Below are 21,058 nucleotides of genomic sequence, written 5' to 3' on the forward strand. Positions count from 1 at the left end.
TAAGAAATACATAGGTGCAATTCAGAGCCAACAGCAGGCCCACGCAGGTGCAACAACTAATAGTAAAAGACGGTACCACAACCCTTGGGGTGGGAACTAGGCCAGGAAAAGGCAGACACTTAAGGCAGGAGCTGGAAAACTAGACAAAAAAACAAAAAGGCAGAGACTTAAGACAGAGGCGGGAACTCTAAGACAAACCCAACATCATAAAAACCCAAGGCAGAACTCTCAGGGTACTGCTGGCTCACTCCCTTTCAGGGGTCCACTCTTCTTTATCTTTTCAGAGTGTACTCTCTCTCTAAATAAGCTCTCTGCTCTCTACTTTCCTTCAATAAGTTCTCTTCTTTGGCTAAACCAGCTGCTTGGCAGAATTCTTTCTCCAAGACTAAGAACTGAGGATTCCTGCACTTCCTGGTAACACAGAGACGTCAAGAACAGTGCAGCACAGTAAACTTACAGCATTTTCCCACTTAAATTGAGGAAAACTGATCTAATACTTCACTCCCATCTTTTCTACTTTTCTCCTCCCAAACAACACTAAGAATACTATTCCCTTTTCAATCTCCTGTCATTGGGACTCCTCATCTTCTGACAAAAACGACAACAAAAAAAAAGCCCTTTCCTGGACTTGAACCCTTGTAGTGACGCTTCTTGATGATTTAATGCTCTGACTGTATCAACGTGCTTTATAAAAATTGAGCAATGCTTCTTATGTGTTTTTTAAAGTTAGCTCTCACCATTGCCTTACATGCCTTTTTTGCTACCTGGCACCATACAACTTTTATTACAGATGAACCCATGAACATATTATCCATAATCTTTTCCAATTTGAGGCATGCAGGTCCAATGACAGTCTCTCACAGGCCTCTGAAATAGGTATTTGTACACATAAGCACCTGTTTTAGCTAAATGCATACATTAGCACTCCACATTCTGTACCACATCTCAGTTTGTATGGAATACTTAATCAATAAGAGCACATTGTGCCTGATTCTTCCCTTGATGGTTGGTGAATATACTATTATAAAGCTATGGAGGGAGTTTCTGGGCTAAATTACTTAAGGAGTGTCAAGTCAAAAGTTGAACCCATATGTTTATACAGCTGAATAACCTGCATCTGGGCAGTCAGCTAGAGGTGATGATGAAAGGGCCTTCTGTTTAAAATCTGTATTTGTAAGGTCCACTTATGGAACTGCTACTAAGATATACTTCTAGGTATTACTTCCCAGCACATATAAAAGCCGTACTTGCAGTATATCGTAGTGGTTAGAGGCCCAAGCTTTGGCAATAAATTTGAATTTTAATCCTGGCTCCACCATTTGTTGACTGTGACCTTGGTCAACTCACTTTACCTTCCTATACCTCAGTTTCCTCATCTATAAATAGAGATAGTAATAGTATCTACCTCATAAATTCACCTGTGCTTTAAATGAGATGTTTTATGCAAACTAATCATCTAATGTTTGGCTGTTTGGCACACAGTAAGCAACTAATAAACAGCAGTTATCAGTTATCATATAGTCTCCCAATTCTGTCAAAGTATTCTACCTTGTACATTCAGTAAAAGGGGCATAGATGGGGCAGAGAGCAAGTTGTATCACATCAGCAGCTTCAAAGAAAATCTTAGAGCTCCCCTAAGGTAAAGAGAAAAACTGAGGCCACTGTGTTTGCATATGTAATCCAGTCCTATTCTAGTTGATGTCAGAATACACAGGCATACATTTTTGGCATGTGAAATAAAAGCAGGAGGAGGAAATTACAAGACAGTGAGCATGCACAACAAAATGCTCTTAATTTTCCCTGTAATGAAACAGAATCAAAGTGGATCATTAAAACTGTTCATTGAGGTGGGGCGCGGTGGCTCACGCCTTAATTCCAGCATGTTGGGAAGCCAAGGCGGGTGGATCACTTGAGGTCGGGAGATCGAGACCAGCCTGGCCAGCATGGTAAAACCCCGTCTCTACTAAAAATACAAAAATTAACCAGGCGTGGTGGCAGGCTCCTGTAATCCCAGCTACTTGGGAGGCTGAGGCAGGAGAATCACTTGAACCCGGGAGGCAGAGGTTGCAGTGAGCCAAGATGATGGCACCATTGCACTCCAGCCTGGGCAACAGTCAAAAAAAAAAAAAAAAAAAAAAAAAAAAGTTCATTGAGAAATCAAGTAGCTCGCATATTAACACATGTGAGACAATGATAACTTTGCATGATTTTAGAATGAGAATGTGAGTGTCAAAATGCAAATGTCAAGGGGAAACCCAGTTGCCTCATTTTTTTTCAATATTAATGTTTTTCTTTTGTCCACTGAATTCCAGAGCTATTTTATTTAAATTCAATGTTTGTATGTAATCTTGCCTGTGGTTGGCATTCTTCAGTAAAAAATGGTTCAGCAGAACAAAAACAAAATCTAGTAATTATGGCTGTAGCTACAATGTTTGTTAAAACTCGAAAGCAGACAATAGAAATGGTTGTTTAATCACTGAAATTCAAAGAGCAAAAAACATCTCCCCGTTACCCTTTTGTTGAACCTGGCTCAGTGAAGGAGAATTATAGCTGAATGAACCAATGCAGATGTGTGTCTCTTTTTAAAATATTTTAAAGGTGCAAAACAGATTTCCCAAAGCAAGTTTGGTGCTGATGAGTTTTCTTCATTGGTAAATACTGCCTACCAGCCTCCAGTTGCCAACACACAAGACAGGTGAAAATATGATTTTAAGAGGTGTGATAACGGCTCCCTCACAATACTTTATTAATTCCAAGATGCGTTTGTGTAGGTGTTAAGTACTTTTTTCTGCCTCTTACTGAAAGATTTCAGGATATTTTGAGCAGATGTGGCTAAGAGGTGATAAAGAAACTAGCTATATTTTACTGCAACATAATGTAATGGCAGTCTTGTGTCACCATATGTAGTGGTCACTGAATCATTCATTCAAGCTTTCAATGAAAACTTATCGAGAGCCTACTATGTGCTGAGGAATCAAGAGTAAATCCCAGTGATGTGATCCACAATTTCATAGAGCTTATAGTCTACTAGACATGGACAATAAGCAAGTAAACAAAAACATATAATAATTTCGAGCTGTGAATAATGCAATGTAGAAGATATAGCATTGTTAAAGTGCCTAATGGGAAAGAAATATTTCTAGAAAGCATAGCATTCACTGGGGAAATTGTCCAGTTTGACCACTTCAAGGATGAATTGACCATCTTGAAGCATGAAGATTAATGACCCTGGTAAGTTTAGCCCAGTTACTCTACCTGTTCATAGCATTTAATTTACCTAAGGAAAACTTACCAAAAGAAAATAAAATGTGTTGACATGTCTGGTAACATAAATGCCCTCATTTATATCATGTGACTTATGGAAAAGGATCAGGTTTGAGCTTTTTTTCAGGATAGTTGCTGTTTAATTTTACAAAACATTCTTTTATTCCCACATCACAGGAAAAAGTACAAAGGTATCACTGTGCCCTCCCTCAATTGTTAATCATATTTGTTCATCACTCCCCCATTCCCTCCCCTTCTTTCAAAACAAACAGTCTAGAGTGCTTAAATCTTTCTTCTTCCAGGTATTTCTCAGGTATTTCGATTGTTGGGTTTTGTTTTTAATTTATTCTCCTTACTTTTTTGAAGGAACACTGATCATGAAATAAAGCATCCCAAGCTCACTTTCTGTAGCAAAGGAGTCCTTATTACATTGCTGACAGGATTCCATTAAAATGTTAGAGTGTAATCATTCATCTTATTAACCAGTCCCAGAACTAGCCAGAAGAGCACAAAGGGATGGAGGAGGTCTTGAATAGAAAATGCATCTGTTTGGTTACTATAAGGAATGGAGCTACTGAAAGACTTTGTCCTTCTTGCACCTGTTCATACTGTCAACAACATCCTTGCTTTCAAAAGGGCTGTTTGTTGTGGTGCTGGTTTGTTTGATTCTTAGAGTGGTAAATTATCAAATTCTGAGAAATCTGTGATGTTATATAAAACCATGGTAATTCATCAACTTGGAGCACATTTCCTGGCACTCACACAAGGTCACTGCCCTTGATCAAGCCCTGCTCTGATCTCCTCTGAACTCTGTCAAAAACAAGGACTATATTGTTTATTACCATCATTCCAGGAAGGTACAGCTTTCCCTCAGTCTCCCCCTCCCAATCCTATTTCAAACTAGTTTGTTGTTTTTATCCTTTAAACCATATCTAATAGCCTCTTATTGGAGGAAGTTGCAGTCACCTATAGGGAGGATGAAAGGAATCAAGATACTATATAAGAAAAAGCAAATGAATGGCTCCTCCACTGACTCTTAGGGTACAGAAAATGACAGATATTCCTTGGGGGAAACCAAAAAATATGGTTGTCAGTGCACACTCTTCTCTTCCTCTTTTCAAAATGATTGGAAAAGTGTAGCCAGAATAATGCCTAGTTTCCACATAGATGAAGTTCTAAGCTGATAACTCATGTGGTTTTTCTTTTGGTTGTTGTAGGGATTTAAAAACTAATTTTAAACACAGAGATATTCTTCAAAATGTGTCTGGCAACAGACCTGGATCTCTAAATGATAAGACAGGTATGAAAGAAAACAATTTATTCAACGGGATTTCTAAACTACAGGAAATGTTCTGGCATTTTGGCAAGGAGTATTAAGCTCTAGCTGCGTGATAAATAAGTTGGTCTTTTAATAATGTGTTCTTTCTTAGTATTTGTTCCTTTATCTACATAAGAGAGTGGGGGAAAATCCCTTGCACCACTGTCTCTCAGTATACTACATTTCTATATTGTTGGTTGGTACTGAAGGAAAGTTGAAATCAAAATTCTCACATAAATCATTCATTGGGATTTGTGGATATCATAAAGATATGTAGAGTGAAGATTCCACTACTCTTCTTTAACAGTATTACTGGTTATAGCCCTCTCTGCAATACACTGGTAAATTGTATTATCTGTATTAATACTCCAAATAAACATAAGCATCTGCCTTAGGTAACAGGGTAATTAATTAAGCAGTCACTCTCCTTATGTAATCAGACCCTGTTGAATATGTCCTAAGAATCAATGAAAGAAAGACACACCTCTCATTTCAATTCACACAATATTCATCAAATTCTGTAGTTGGTGGTGTACGGAAGACCTGCACATGGACCCGGAAGAGGCTCCTTTATGGGCTTTCTGAAAATGTGTGTTCTTTTATAAAAAGCTTAACAGTAGTTCAGCCTACGAACACAAGAAACAGGGAGGCTCAGAATAATCTTTTAAAAGCTGCTCCTTTTAACAGAAAAAAATTTGATGAAAAAGGGGAATGGAGGGATGCATACTTGGTAGGGTGTTAACACAATCACTCAACAAACAGCAGCATCCAACTTTACAGGAAGCAGAAATCAAGGGATTAACAACTTTGTCCATCCATACATGGATCTATAATGCAAAACAGTTTCTAGCAAACTAATTAAGGCTTGAGGTTGATCATAAGGTCACCATAGAGGTGGCTGGAACAAGCCCTTCTCCAAGACATTTCAAATAAAAATTGGTAATAAGAAGAAGAAGAAGAAGAAGAATATTTCATATTATTTGAATAAAATGTCTTTGGAATACTTGGAAAAAATTTAATTGATATAACGTAAAACCTAAGTAAAAAGAGTATACTGTTACTCACACTTTCAAGGCCAATTTTCTAGAAACATACCAAATATATAATTGCTTTTCATTTCCTGGATAGAAATTTTGGAGCCACCACAGTGGCTGAGAGTTAGAGGGTAGAGGTGGGGTTAGGAATAGGTTCTCATCAAAGTTACTACGTTTTGGGGTTAGGAATAGGCTCTCATCAAAGTTACTAGGGTTTTTTTCAACCAGGCTTGCATGAAATTAGATGAATGACAGCCAGGAGAGAAGTCTAAACCAAAGTTTAAGCATGGTCCTTGATTTTGCCCCTGATGCCTCATTAATCTTCCTATCCCGAGGCCTCAACTTACAGTTGTAGTATGGGGAGAAGGGATGTTTCAAACTAACCATTCATTCTGCTATGATCTGAATGTTTTTGTCTCCCCAGAATTCACATGTTGAAATCATAATCCCCAAAGTAATGGTATTAGGAGGTATGGTTTTTAGATAAATGATTAGATAATAATGGAGGAGCCCTCATGAATGGGATTAGTGCCCCTATAAAAGAAGCCTTAGAGAGACACCCCCCCCCCCGACACACACACACCTTATTCCTTCCATCATGTAAAAACACAGAAGGTGCTACCTATGAGGAAGCAGGTACTCACCATACACTAAATCTGCTGGCAGATGTAGTTACTCACCATACATTAAATCTGCTGGACTTCTTAGCCTCTGAAACTGTGAGAAATAAATGTCTGTTGTTTATAAGCCATTCAATTTATAGTATTTTGTTAAAGTAGCCTAAAGGACTAAGACAGGAAACTGATACCAGGAAGTAAGAGTGATATTGTATATAACAAATACCTAAAAATGTGGAAAAGGATTTGAATCCAGGTAATGGGTAGGAGCTGGAAGAGTTTTGAGGTTCATGCTAGAAAAAGCCTACATTGTTGTCAAGAGTTAATTCTGGTGAGGGCTCAGAAGGAAAACAGGAGAGCTGTAGAGAAAGCCTCAACCTCTTAGAGAATGTGTAACTGGTTGTGAACAAAATTACTGAAAGAAATGTGGACAAAAAGGCCATTCTGATGAGGTCTCAGACAGAAAAAAGGAACATGTTATTGGACAATGGAGGAAAGGCCACCCTTGTTATTAAGTAGAAAAGTACTTGGCTGAATTGTGTTCGTGTCCTAGTGTTTTGTGGAAGATAGAATTTGTGAATGATGAAAGTAGATATTTGGCTGAAGAAATTTCTAAGCAAAGTGTTGAAAGCATGGCTTGGCTCATCTTGACTGCTTATAGTAAAATTGGAGAAGAGAGAAATGACTTAAAGATATATAATTGTTCATCAAAAGGAGAGCAAAACTTAAAAATCTGGAGATTTTGCAGCTGATCCATATTGGAAAAAATGAGAAAACCTGTTCAGGAAAGAACAAAGGTGCAGCCAAGAGACTATCTGATAAGGAGATTCATATGAATTGAACATCTCAATGGAAGTCAAGTACTATTCATCAAGACAATGGGAATATTAGTCAGCCATCTAAACAAAAGCCAGGACCTATTGTCTAAGACAATAGAAGAATGACCCAAAAGACATGTCAGAGATCATCAGGGCTTCTTCTCCACCATAGGCCCAGAGTACCAGGGTCTAGGGGGCAAAATTACATCCAAGGAAAGGTTTAAGCTGCTGCAAATTGTAAGTTCCACCCTTCTTACTCAGTTGCCTTATTCTTTGGCTGCCCTAGATGTGACTCTAGTAGGTCTGGGTCATGTGTACTTGTACCCAGCAAAACCGTACGGGCAGGACTGCCTCCAGAGAGCCACAGGACCCAGGTAGAGAACAAACACAGGGGCAATGCCACCACAGAGATCCCTCACTAGGGCAATGCCCAGTAGATCCATGGAGACAGAATCACAACTGCAATTCCAGACTGCTAGAGCTACAAGCCGGCAACTCCAACATGTGAGAGCTATAGCATGGGCTTTGCCCAGCAGTGCCACAGGGTCAAGGTTGCCTAGAGCCTTAGGAACCCAATCTCTGCCTTGTAATGTCGCAGAGGCAGGATAGCTGACTCAGTGGGTCTGGAAGGCAGGACCTCCACGGCAAAGGGCCTGGAGGGCAGAGTATTGAGCCAAAGATTAATCATGAGCCTTAAGATTTTGGATTTGTTTGGGATCTGCCACTCCTTTCTTCCCTATTTCTTCCTTTTGGAATAAGAATGTCTATCCTGTGTTCGTCCCATCATTGCACTTTGGAAGCACATAATACATTTGATTTCACAGGTTCACAGCTGGAGAATAATTTGTCTCAGGATAAATCAATCATACCTTGAGTCTCACCCATACCTGATTTCAATTATATTTAGATGAGACTTTGCACTTCAGACTTTCGAGTTGACGTCAGAATGAGTTAAGACTTTGGGTGCTACTGGAATGAAATAAATGTATTTTGCATGTGAGACAGATATGAATTTTGGGGGCTCAGGGACAAAATGCTATGGTCTGAATGTTTGTGTCCTCCCAAAATTCATGTGTTGACATCCTAATCCCTGAGGTGATGACATTAGGAGGTTGGGTCTTTGGGAGGTGATTTGTTCATAAAGGCAGAACCCTCATGAATAGGATTAGTGCCCTTATAAAAGAGACCCAAGAGAAACACCTCTCACCACTTCCACCATGTGAGTACACAGCAAAAAGATACTGCCTAAGAGCCAAAAAGCAGGCCTTCAGCAGATACTGAATCTGCTGGAATCTTGATCTTGTACTTCACAGCCACTAGAACTGTGAGAATAAATTTCTGTTGTTAATGAGCTATCCAGTCTCAGATATTTTGTAATGGCTGCCCAGACTAAGACAAATCTATTTTGTTAACTTCAAAATAGAATGAATTTTTAATTGAATATTTAAAATATAAAGGTATTTTACATCAGATGATATACAAGAATGAAAGCACTTTGAAAAATGAGAAAGTGTTACACAAAGCTAAAGGCTTCTCATGACAACTTTAGCTATAGTTTTGTTATAAACAGTGTTTTAAGGGGTCCACACAATTTCACCACATGAGCATCGATGGTCAAAACAGACAACTGAGCACTTACATCTTTAGGTATCCCTTGGTAAAATAAATTTGGTTGTGCATCCAAAGCTTGGTAATCTACCACCTTCAACTCTCACTGCTGTAGAAAATCTCAGCAAACTTCAAATATGGGCAAAGTGGGAGATGGCCTCTGCAAAATGTTAATGTTTAATTATCAAATTGCTATTAGACTAAAGAAGCGGTTTGGGGAAGATGCAATGCAATTGCACTGTTAGTGACTTCAGTGACAATTGAATACTAAATTGGAACTCAAATGGGATTTTTAGTACAAAAGTCACCTTTGTGAGTCACAGTCCAGCTGGCCAAGGGTTACCCTTAAAGACTCATTTATGATTTCATTTTTCCAATGTGTACAATTTACTCAATTCATGAGTATCCTTGTTGACATGAAACACACTGAGTTTGGGTACACAAAATTAATCATTCATTTGCACTTAAAAATTCTTTCCAAACAATTCCTCCTAAGCTGATGTCATGAAGCTGATTGGACTTGTACCAAATACTGAAAGCCAATATTAGTATATTTGTATGGAATTTCTAGAACTAGTGAATGCCAACTCAGGGATTCCTTATAATGTTTCTTAATATGAAGCCTTATCTTTGGACATCTGAAGGCCAAACCTATGAACCATCAATTAACATAATTTGACTTATCAAGACAAATATAGTAGTGTTTGAGGTAAAGGGTATATCTCTCAAGTAAACAGGCTAACAAAATAAGAAAAATATATTTAGCAAAGCTCTTGGTTTGGGTTCCCCCAAGAACAGATCCTGAGATAAAACTCAAGAGCAGTATGTTTTTTGGGAGCTGATCCCAGGAAATACCCACAGAAAAGTGGGGAAGTGAGGCAAGGAAGGGAAAGAAGCCAATATAAAAGGGCAACAAGAGCTCAATCTTGGTGTGGGACTCTGAAGAAATTTATTCCAACTGAGGACCAAGGAATTATAATATTTACCCACAAAATTCCCCTCAGACTTTGGTTGAAGGATGTTTCCAGGGCCATTAATTCTCTGGCACTTCAGGCTTGCTTTGCATCTAGGACAAGTGCTCCCACAGGCAAAAAAAAAAAAAAAAAAAAAAAAAAATCCTCAGGCAGATAGTCAAGGGCATAAGCAGTCTCCAGGATGTATTGAGATGAGTGTCAAGAAATATGGATAGGGCACCACAGTGGCTGTTACACTCAAGCAGCAACATCAGAATAACCTGGAATCTTGTTCGAAATGCAAAATCTCAGGCACCACTTCATCTCCATGCACATTAAAATTTGAGCGGTGCTATGGTATGAGATACATAGATTAGATAGATAGATAGATAGATAGATAGATAGATAGATAGATAGACAGGCAGACAGAAACAACCCCTCTCAAATAGAACCAACTACATCTACATGCTATTCTGAGCCAAAAGAAGCAAAAGAACAATCTGGAATTCTAATAAAGGAATCCCTTTTTGGTTGCCCACTAACATGCTTTGTCAGAGCCAATTAATCTAAAGTCCCCACAAACATCAGAAGGGCAAGAAAGTGCCCCTGCAGATGCAGAAATTTCTATAGTTTCAATACCTGAAGGGTGTGGGGCTACTGCCAAGAGGCTGCCTAGGGTTTTAGCACCTTGTCTCCAAGCCGAAAACTAGTCAAGACCATCATAGTAAGTATTTCTTAATAAACTATTTCCATAATGATAGTTATTCTGATCCAAATCTGATTCATTTTCTTACAAAGTATATTAAAAATGCATCACAATGAGAAAATGTTGACCTGAGTACAAACTTAAAAGCAGCAACTGACATTGTTAGGCTCTTCAGGCTCCCTAAATAATCCCTCAAAGCAAGAAGAATGCTGCAGATCACCTAGAAATAATTGTCAATGCTAGGTCTTCCATATATATACAAGGAAGTTGGGGATGAGAGAAGGCTCTGCTAACCCATAGAAAGTGAATAAAGTCTAAGAGGGACTACAGTCTGGGAATTAGCATCTGGAAAGCATACTGAGTTAACAAGCCCAAGATCATGGGGTAAGAAGCTTCAGATGGAAGGTATCTGTTACATAGGCAACCAGCCACCCACAAGGAGGACACATCATACTGAAATCTGAATTGTAATTTCGGTTACAAACTTCAGTACATTTTTCAGCACGTTTTAATTGCATTATAACACACTGTTACCTCTATGAGGAAACTATAAAATTATCATAAACATGACATACAACATGTATTGAGTATTTATATGCCACACGTATGCACTTGCATGCTTCTACTCTCATGTAATTCTCAACCTGATGAGGTGAGGTGCTATAATTAATTCCTATGTTATAGATGAGGAAACTGAGACTGAAAGAAGATAGGTAACACACTTTCCCACTGTTATACAATTATCAAATTGTCCAGTGAGGATTTGAACACCAAACCTATGGTGACTCTGAAACCCACACACTTATGCCCAAGACTCTTCTATTTCATTATAAGATATTCTCTCCTTTATTAGTGAACCAGTCATATTTGAAAAACCAGCCCATCACAAGTCAAAACAGGTTTAAAAATCATTGGACTACCATTGAAATTCGAACTGGAGGAGTTTCTTTTCTGCTGAGTTTGTTTTAATGTCAAAAGCAGATGATTTCTCCTCAGTGCACTTTCATCTCTGGATACACAAAACATTATCTATAGCAACATTACTCATACAAAATGTGGGAGATTAGTTGGTTCTACTACCTTTTAGGGGCTGCTCATTCCCTTCAGGCTTCAATATGTCATTTGAAATCTGGCCCTGGATTTAGTTGAAAAGGGCCTAAACTTTCATAGTCAACCAAGGGAAAAGATTGAAGTCATGAAGAGAGCACAAAGTACCCTGAATTCTTAAGTTTGGTTTCCTGTTCAGGTTTCCTGTTAAACTGCAGGAAAAAAAAAAGAAAGAAAGAAATGCAGAGAGGTAACATAAGGGTTCTGAGGAGAGAACAGTAGTTCTACGAAAATCCCACCATGGAAAATGTGTCAAAATATGCTGATACCCTAAAAAGTACAAATGTAAAATAATAGACATTTAGACAGAGTTTTACAGATTTCTAAATAGGGGAACATTAGCAAAAGAATTCAGGTAAAATAGATAAATTTATCTTTTGCTTTAAAGCCTTACTGACTCAGAACTTGGTCAAACAAGTTTGATTTTTTGAAACAAAGAGAACCAGAAAAAAAGTGTGGAAAAGAGTTAGCTAAAGACTATAAGAAAGGGAAGGGGGCCAGAGGATCAGGTGGAGAAAGAGCAAAGGGGAAAAGAAGAATAAGTAACTGGAATAGTTGGGGCAGGAGGAAGAATATACTCAATTTAGTAGCTTTTAATGAAGTTGTCCAACATTTAAGTCCAGCAACATATGGTTAAGCAAAACATCAACTTATCAAAGTAAATACTTGTTACAGAAATATTATTATATATAAGGTATTCCGTATTTTTTTTAAATCAAGAAGAGTACATTAAGCAGAAAAGTGTTTGAGGGTATTTCAGGAGAAAAGTGAAACTCCCAGGAAACCTGATAAAATGAGACTATTTGTGGGGATGGGGACAGAGTTTAGAACAGAGTCAAGACAGAGAAAACAAGTCAGTAGCTGTTTCTGAAGAGTCAAAAGGCACAGAAACAATACTATAGAAACTTGACTTAGAAGTGCAGGTGGATTAATGGCCACATTCAGCATACTGCATGTGGCATTGCCTGTATTTATTTTCATGCTGGTAAAGGGTCCAAGTTACAAATCCAAAAGCCTCACAATCTATTAAGCCTCATGATCACTGCAGGACTGAATGCAAGAAGCATACACGGGCTCAGTCCATTAGCCTCCAAGGCCCCAACCACACCTAGACATCCCAGAATGTCTTGACTTTCCCTGAGGGGAACCTGGTAACAATGGCTCAGGCCCATCAAATATGTCCCAAAGTAACACAGGAGGCACCTCTCTGAGTACAAACAGCACAAGATCCGCAAGTACTATTATTCTCCATTCCTCACATTTATCACCCTCTTGGAAGGCTAGTATAATTGAGAGTGTACTATTATACATGAATGCGTCTCTGAGATCAAAGTCCAGAGAAACCAGTATCTGCATTATTTTCTCTAGTGCTCACCCAATCTACCTGAGAAAGGGAACTTGTAAGTTTCAGCAACTTTTAAGTAACTTTCCAATAAAAAATTCAGGGGAAACGTGCTATTAATAATGATATCTAGTTTTATGGGACTGATGTAAGAACAGATGGGGCGCGGGTGTTCAAGGAAGCATCCGTGTGCAAGTGTGAAACTGCAGAGAGGTGTGAAGAGGCACCTCGTCTTCCCCTATGTAAGGGCTTCTGTGGGCATCTGTCACAGTCTCGTCTGAGAATTCACTGAGGAAACTTGGGAGTAGAACCCTCAGAGGGCACCTGAGGGAGTCCTGCTGCTTACTGGAAAAAAGAAAAAATAGAGAACCAAATCGGAGACAATCCCACAAACTCCCAGGACATTAATTGAGAGGAAGTGGAAAGAGAAACCAAATAAGAAGTGATTTAATGAAATTTGTTGCTTCCCTTAAACTCCAAAGTTATCTGAAATGTTGAAGGCTTCAGATGCATCTGCCAAATGGAACCACATAGTGCCTGAGTGCAGGCCAAGCCTGAACTCTAAGCAATTTATATCAGTAGAAAACACTACAGTGAAGAGCAGCCATACTCTCATTTGGCCAGGCACTGTGAAGATCGCCAATACAAAACAGCATTTGCTCTATGAAGTGTCTTTAGCAAAACCAAAACCTTCCATCTTAAAGCAAGCTTATGGTCTTTTTAAAAATGTATATTATTTCATGGCAGCTTTGAGTCAGAGTAATTTGCCCACAGGTAAAATGGTTAAATGTTTTAGATACTTTATTTTTCTGGTTTAAAGGATATCAGAAGAAAGAAAACAAAAACCAAAAAGAAGGGAATTCTGAGAAAGGGACCAAACAATGTCCCCTGTTAGGGAAGAAAAAAAATCTTTAGCCATAGCTGGCTACAAAGTAGCCTCTAGAGTAGACACTGCATCCCAGTACCCTGTACACACATAGCAGTATCACAACTACTCTTGCTAGCTGTCCAGGGAACTATTGGTTCAAAATAGTTTGATTCTACCAGTGCCCAAATCCATGATTGGCTGTAAAATCCAAATTGAACTCTAGAAATGGAAAAATTTACCTTGACAGCATAGGGCAATTTTGAAAAATTCAACAAATTATGGAACATAATATTTCTGAAGATGATAAAATACAAGAGGGATAACACTATTTTATATACACCCAGTATAAATGCATATCATCCAAGCATCTAAATTCATACTATCCTTGGCTATAAATAAGTAAAAACCAATATAAATAATATGTCAATTGTGTTCTAATGATCAAAATCACTGATGGTACAAATATCTCAAAATCCATAACTGGAATTAACGGGAAAATGCCCACTTAACAGTCCTATAGTTGACCAATGGCTGTTCTTAGCAAAGAAACAAGGTTACTCGAGTTATCATTTATCACTTCTGTGCAGCCTGGATTCCTAGGAATTCTCTTGGGAGTTTCAAGGGGCCTGTACATCATCAGCCAATTAGAAAGTGATAGCCAATTAAAGAGAGTTCAATCAATAACTTTGCTTTAAATCTGACCACAGAACCATTGTCTGTTCCTTTCTTTGGAAATAGGAATGATTGAACTCCCTTTTCCCACAGGACAAGCATGAGGAACCATTGCAAATCACTCTGCTCTTACATTCTACATCAATAGTTGTAATGATAATGATTGTGTTGGTTTATAGCATGAATATTGAACCTAGTGTTTTTCCAAGGAGGCTCTCACAAACCACTAAATCATTTCTCTACCTCACACTCGCTTAATTTAGAAGTTTTTGTTCTGGGCATTTGAGCAGCTAGAACATTTTAACAATTAATTACCCTAACCTCACAGTGCTGCCTTCCACTCTTATAGAAGACTCTCCTCTCTCGGGGATCAGGATACATGTTTTTCTACCTTTCTTTATGACTATCTTCTCTTTGCCCCTAGACCACATATCCACATTCTTCAAGGTCTTTGGTACCACACTCTCTGTCAGTCACTGTACCTTAACTCCAGTCATTGGCCTGTATGTCTTAGCCATGCTATAAGCCCAACCATATAGCCCACAGTTCCTTGAGCTCTTTTACTCCAAGGACTTTCTCCTCCATTTCATTTTAGAAACCTACTCCCAGGGCCACACTCTGGACTTCATCTCCGACCAGAACTGCTCCACTTCAGAAATCTTGAATACCAATTGACCTTTTCTTGAGGACTAACTCTTGTTTATTAATCTCACTCCATGATTCTTACTTCGCCTGTTCCTCATCTTCTTTGAATTCCACAATCCTATGACCCTTCTGTTTTGGTCGATATATTGGTCCATTTCTGGCTTCACTTCCTTCCTTCCCCAGCCTCAAGTTTACAATCCAATCTGTAAGCATTTTTTTGCCAATACCCTCAAATATACTGCCTTCTTAGGCGATTCTACCAAGACTATCTTGTAAACCTCTAGCCTTTATTCAATCCAACCACCTACTTTCTCTATTCCTACATTGAGGCATCTGAGCATGACTAGATTTAAAAATCATACAAATGTGTTGGTGTTCTGAAAAATGATTGTCTCCAAACTAAGGCATTAGTTAATTACTCCATAGGTGTCCAACAATTCTTCTAAATATCTTTGGTCCAAAATTCCACTTATTAAAAAAGGAGAGAATGGTTATTGTCTCTACATTTTCACCTCCTATTTCACCCTTCAGTCTGATACAATCTTACTTCTGCCCTTAGAAACAGCTTTAGCTTATTTTACTCATTATTTTTTTTTTTTTTTTTTTTTTTTTTTTTTTTTTTTTTTTTTTTTGAGATAGAGTCTCACTCTGTTGCCCAGGCTGGAGTGCAGTGGCAGTATCTCAGCTCACTGCAACCTCTGTCTCCCCGGTTCAAGTGATTCTCCTGCCTCAGCCTCCCAAGTAGCTGAGACTACAGGCGCATGCCACCATGCCCAGCTAATTTTTTATTTTCAGTACAGATGGGGTTTCACCATGTTGACCAGGCTGGTCTTGAACTCCTGACCTCAAGTTATCTGCCCACCTCAGACGCCCAAAGTACTGGGATTATAGGTGTGAGCCACCGTGCCAGGCCTGCTCATCATCCTTGAGGGCAAGAATGAAGGTTTCTTTGTCTCTCAGAGATAAAGCATAATAATATCAAAAATAGCATAATGTCAGCGTGCATCACTGGCATTTTACTGAATAAGGAATGGAGACCAAAAGAAGAGAGGTGACTTTTCCAGAACGTGTGACCATTCCATGTGTTTAGGTATATATGTCAATGTTTGACAACAGATTAATGTAAAGATGGTAAAATAAGGAGAATGGAACATTAAAAAGAGTCTTATACTTCATAGTTTGTGCTCTCAACACCTAGTGAGAGTGACCAGAGCTAGATTTAAAGAATGCAAGCATGGCATGGATACTGAGTCCTAATGAATCTGTGTGGATCTTACCCAGTTGGAAATTCATTTTGCTTCACTCATCCATGTGATCAGGATCCAAATAATCCATTCCACTTTCGGGCTTCCCTTAATTCTTTTATTACTATAAAATTATTCCACTCCATCCACTCATTGACCAATAATCATGGAAGAGTATCCTGGAATACCTTACACTTTCAGCAGGTGCCAAGAGCAGAAACTATGAAGTATAAGGTTCTTTTTAATGTTTCATTCTCCTTATTTTGCCACTTTACATTAATCTGTTGTCAAGCATTGATATGTATGCTTAAGCACATGGAATGTTCACACACTCTCGTAAAGTCACCTCTCCTCATTTGGTCTCCATTCCTTACTCAGTAAAACGCCAGTGATGCACACTGACATTATGCCATGCCAGCCCGGAGCACCCTAAAGTTATAACTGTACCCTTTCCTTTATGTAAATGATACAAACCCCCATAGTCAGAGAATCATGCCTGGGAATGAGATGGCATAAGTTTCCTCTCTAAATCTATGTCAAATCAGCTTCTCACTGCATCTTAGAGGTATCAAAAGGCTTTTTCTTTGCGAAGCCATGTCAGAACTTTCTCTTTTCTCTTGGATAATTTTTCATTTAGCATTCCATTGCTTTAGCTCAGCACACCATTCATTTAAGGGTCAACGGGCACAGGTACACTTTTCTTTAGGCAAGGTAAATTAAGTCTATTTATAAGCTCTTGAACCAATGAATTTTCACAGTAGGTTGCTCCAGAGTCATTTAGCTCAAGATTCTGTGTAATTGTGATACATTGAGACAACTCTCTACTGAACACTGGGGTTCAGTACAAAGTGCATTGTAGTTGCAGGTGCTGATGTGAGACTTAAAGGACTGGACTGAGCCTGAGTGAAATTTCTCCCCAGGAAAGTGCTTCTCTAAAACTCTGAGTCATCCAAAGTTAGGAGAGTTTCAAAGGAAGCTCAGAGGGCGAAGAGTAAAAAATAACAGAGTTAGTAAGAGGGCTATTACCACAGGAAGCTTTGGGCAGGCAGAAACCCCGGTTAAACAGACTCCCAGACATAAATCACCAGTGCTTACCAACTACATAGGCAAGTTGGCAGGCTTTACAAAAGACATGGTTGGGTTCCCAAGCCATACCACTTGAGAGTCAGAAATGGTGTAAAATGAGGAAGCACGGTAGCAGCTGAGATAGCCAAATTGCAAAAGCAATGGTCCCCTGGAGATTCAGCTATGCAGAGCAGGAGGCAGGCAGCAGTTAAATCATTCTTCAGTGGGTGTTTGTGCCTCACGATTTAACAGACTTAGAATTGTACACATTTTTATAAATTTTCAATTAAGCCACTGCATTATGTTCTTCCTAATTTGGTACTTCAAGTGTTAGTTTCTCCTCTGGAAATTCCTCTGCCCTGTGACTGTCTACAGGGAGCATGACCAGAGGAGCCACCTGGAGGCAGATAGGCCAGCTGTAAACTCAGGTTTAGGATTCCAGGCAGAGCCCTCTAGGAGATTACCTTCTGATTCATTTACAGTTTTCCCCAGACTAATACCTCTTGGGAAACCTGGGGCTGTCTCCTGCCCTTAGGCACTGTGTTGTAACTCCTAAAAGACAGCTCCTTTGAGCAGGTCTGCACTTGCTTTTGTATCACTAATGGAGGACTGGATTTCCTCATGCCCTAAGAATCTTTTGGGAGGAGAGATGTTTGGGCCTCCCTCCTCCTCCCTTGAAAGTCCTTCCTTCTTTCTCCAGGCTTCCTACACAGATTGTTTTCTCACTATCCTTTTCTAATATCCTCAACGAAACCTTCTCCAGCTACCTCAGCTCACATAGAATTCTTCCTCTCCTAAACAGCTATGGCACTTAGGGAAGCAATGTGGCACAGTGAGAAAAAAAGAAAACTTTGGAGTCAAACAAGCCTGAACTTGAATGCCAGCTCCAGCACTCCCTACCCATGTAACTTTGGAAAAGTTGTTTCATCTCACTAAAGGTCAGCTCTCTTATATGTAAAGTGAACATAACCGCAGTCCCTATTTCACAGGGATTTATAAAGACTAAATAAAAATCACAGCAACCATCACTTATGTTGACAATGTGTTAAACTCTTTTGTAAGTACATTGCATATATTAATTCATTTATTGCTTTTTTATTGAACTTTAAGTTCTGGGGTGCATGTGCAGAACGTGCAGGTTTGTTACATAGGTATACACGTGCCATGGTGGTTTGCTGCACCCATCAACCTGTCATGTACATTTGGTATTTCTCCTAATGTTATCCTTCCTCTAGCCTCCCAATCCCCAACAGGCCCCAGTGTGTGATGTTCCCCTCCCTGTGTCCATGTGTTCTCACTGTTCAGCTCCCACTTATGAGTGAGAACATGTGGTGTTTAGTTTTCTGTTCCTGTGTTAGTTTGCTGAGAATGATGGTTTCCAGCTTCATCCATGTCCCTGCAAAAGACACGAACTCATCCTTTTTTATGGCTGCATAGTAGTCCACGTTATGTATGTGCCACATTTTCTTTATCCAGTCAATCATTGATGGGCTTTTGGGTTGGTTCCAAGTCATTGCTATTGTAAATAGTGCTGCAGTAAACATACGTGTGCACGTCTCTTTATAGTAGAATGATTTATAATCCTTTGGGTATACACCCAGTAATGGGATTGCTGGGTCAAATGGTATTTCTGGTTCTAGATCATTGAGGAATTGCCACACTGTCTTTCACAATGGTTAAACTAATTTACACTCCCACCAACAGTGTAAAACCATTCCTATTTCTCCACATCCTCTCCAGCATCTGTTGTTTCCTGACTTTTTAATGATCACCATTCTAACTGGCATGAGATGGTATCTCATTGTGGTTTTGATTTGCATTTCTCTAATGACTAGTGATGAGCTTTTTTTCATATATTTGTCGGCTGCATACATATCTTCTTTTGAGAAGTGTCTGTTCATATCCTTTTCATAGGGTTGTTTGTGCTTTTTTTTTTTTTTTTTTTTGTAAATTTGTTTAAGTTCTTTGTAGATTCTGGATATTAGCCCTTTGTCAGATGAATAGATTGCTAAAATTTTCTCCCATTCTGTAGGTTGCCTGTTCACTATGATGATAATTGCTTTTGCTGTGCAGAAGGTCTTTAGTTTAATTAGATTCCATTTGTCATTTTTGACTTTTGTTGCCATTGCGTTTGGTGTTTTAGTCATCAAGTCTTTGCCTATGCCTATGTCCTGAATGGTATTGCCTAGGTTTTCTTCTAGCGTTTTCATGTTTTTAGGTCTTACATTTAAGTCTTTAATCCATCTTAATTTTTGTATAAGGTATAAGGAAGAAATCCAGTTTCAATTTCTGCATATAGCTAGCCAGTTTTCCCAACACCATTTATTACATAGGGAATCCTTTCCCCATTGCTTGTTTTTGTCAGGTTTGTCAAAGATCGGATGGTTGCTGATGTGTGGTGTTATTTCTGAAGCCTCTGTTCTGTTCCATTAGTCTATGTATCTGTTTTGGTACCAGTACCATGCTGTTTTGGTTACTGTAGCCTTGTAGTATAGTTTGAAGTCAGGTAGTGTGACGCCTCCAGCTTTGTTCTTTTTGCTTAGAATTGTCTTGGCTATGCGGGCTCTTTCTTGGTTTCATATGAAATTTAAAGTAGTTTTTTCTAATTCTGTGAAGAAAGTCAATGGTAACTTGATGGGAATAGTATTGAATCTATAAATTACTTTGGGCAGTATGGCCATCTTCAAAAAATTGACTCTTCCTACCCATGAGCATGGAATGTTTTTCCATTTGTTTGTGTCCTCTTTTATTTCCTTGAGCAGTGATTTGTAGTTCTCTTTGAAGAGGTCTTTCACATCCCTTGTAAGTTGGATTCCTAGGTATTTTATTTTCTTTGTAGCAATTGTGAATGGGAGTTCACTCATGATTTGGCTCTCTGCTTGTCTATTACTGGTGTATAGGAATGCCTGTGATTTTTGCACATTGATTTTATATCCTGAGATTTTGCTGAAGTTGCTTACCAGTTTAAGATTTTGGGCTGAGATGATGGGATTTTCTAAATATACAATCGTGTCATCTGCAAATGGAGACAATTTGACAATTTGACTTTCGTTCTCTTGCCTGATTGCCCTGGCCACAACTTCCAATACTATTTTGAATAGGAGTGATGAGAGAGGGCATCCTTGTCCTGTGCAGGTTTTCAAAGGGAACGCTTCCAGTTTTTGTCCATTTAGTATGATATTGGCTGTGGTTTTGTAATAAATAGCTCTTATTATTTTGAGGTATGTTTCATAAATACCTAGTTTATTCAGAGCTTTTAGCATGAAGGGGTGTTGAATTTGTTGAAGGCCTTTTCTGCATCTATTAAGATAATCATGTTGTTTTTATCATTGGTTCTGTTTACATGAAGGATTACGTTTATTGATTTGCATATGTTGAACCAGCCTTGCATCCTAGAGATGAAGCTAACTTGATCGTGGTGGATAAGGTTTTTGATGTGCTGCTGTATTTGGTATGCCAGTATTTTATTGAGGATTTTCGCATCAACGTTCATCAGAGATCTTGGCCTGAAATTTTGTTGTTGTTGTGTCTCCACCAGGTTTTGGTAACAAGATGATGCTGGCCTCATAAAATGAGTTAGGAAGGAATCTCTCTTCTTCTATTGTTTGGAATAGTTTCAGGAGGACTGCTACCAGCTTCTTTTTTGTAGCTCTGGTAGAAATTGGCTGTGAATCTGTCTGGTCCTGGATTTGTTTTGGTTGGTAGGCCATTAATTACTGCCTCAATATCTGAACTTGTTATGGTCTATTCAGGGATTCGACTTCTTCTTGATTTAGTGTTCAAAGGGTGTATGTGTC

This window comes from Macaca thibetana, chromosome X, assembly GCF_024542745.1.
Source record: "Macaca thibetana thibetana isolate TM-01 chromosome X, ASM2454274v1, whole genome shotgun sequence".
NCBI lineage: Eukaryota > Metazoa > Chordata > Mammalia > Primates > Cercopithecidae > Macaca > Macaca thibetana.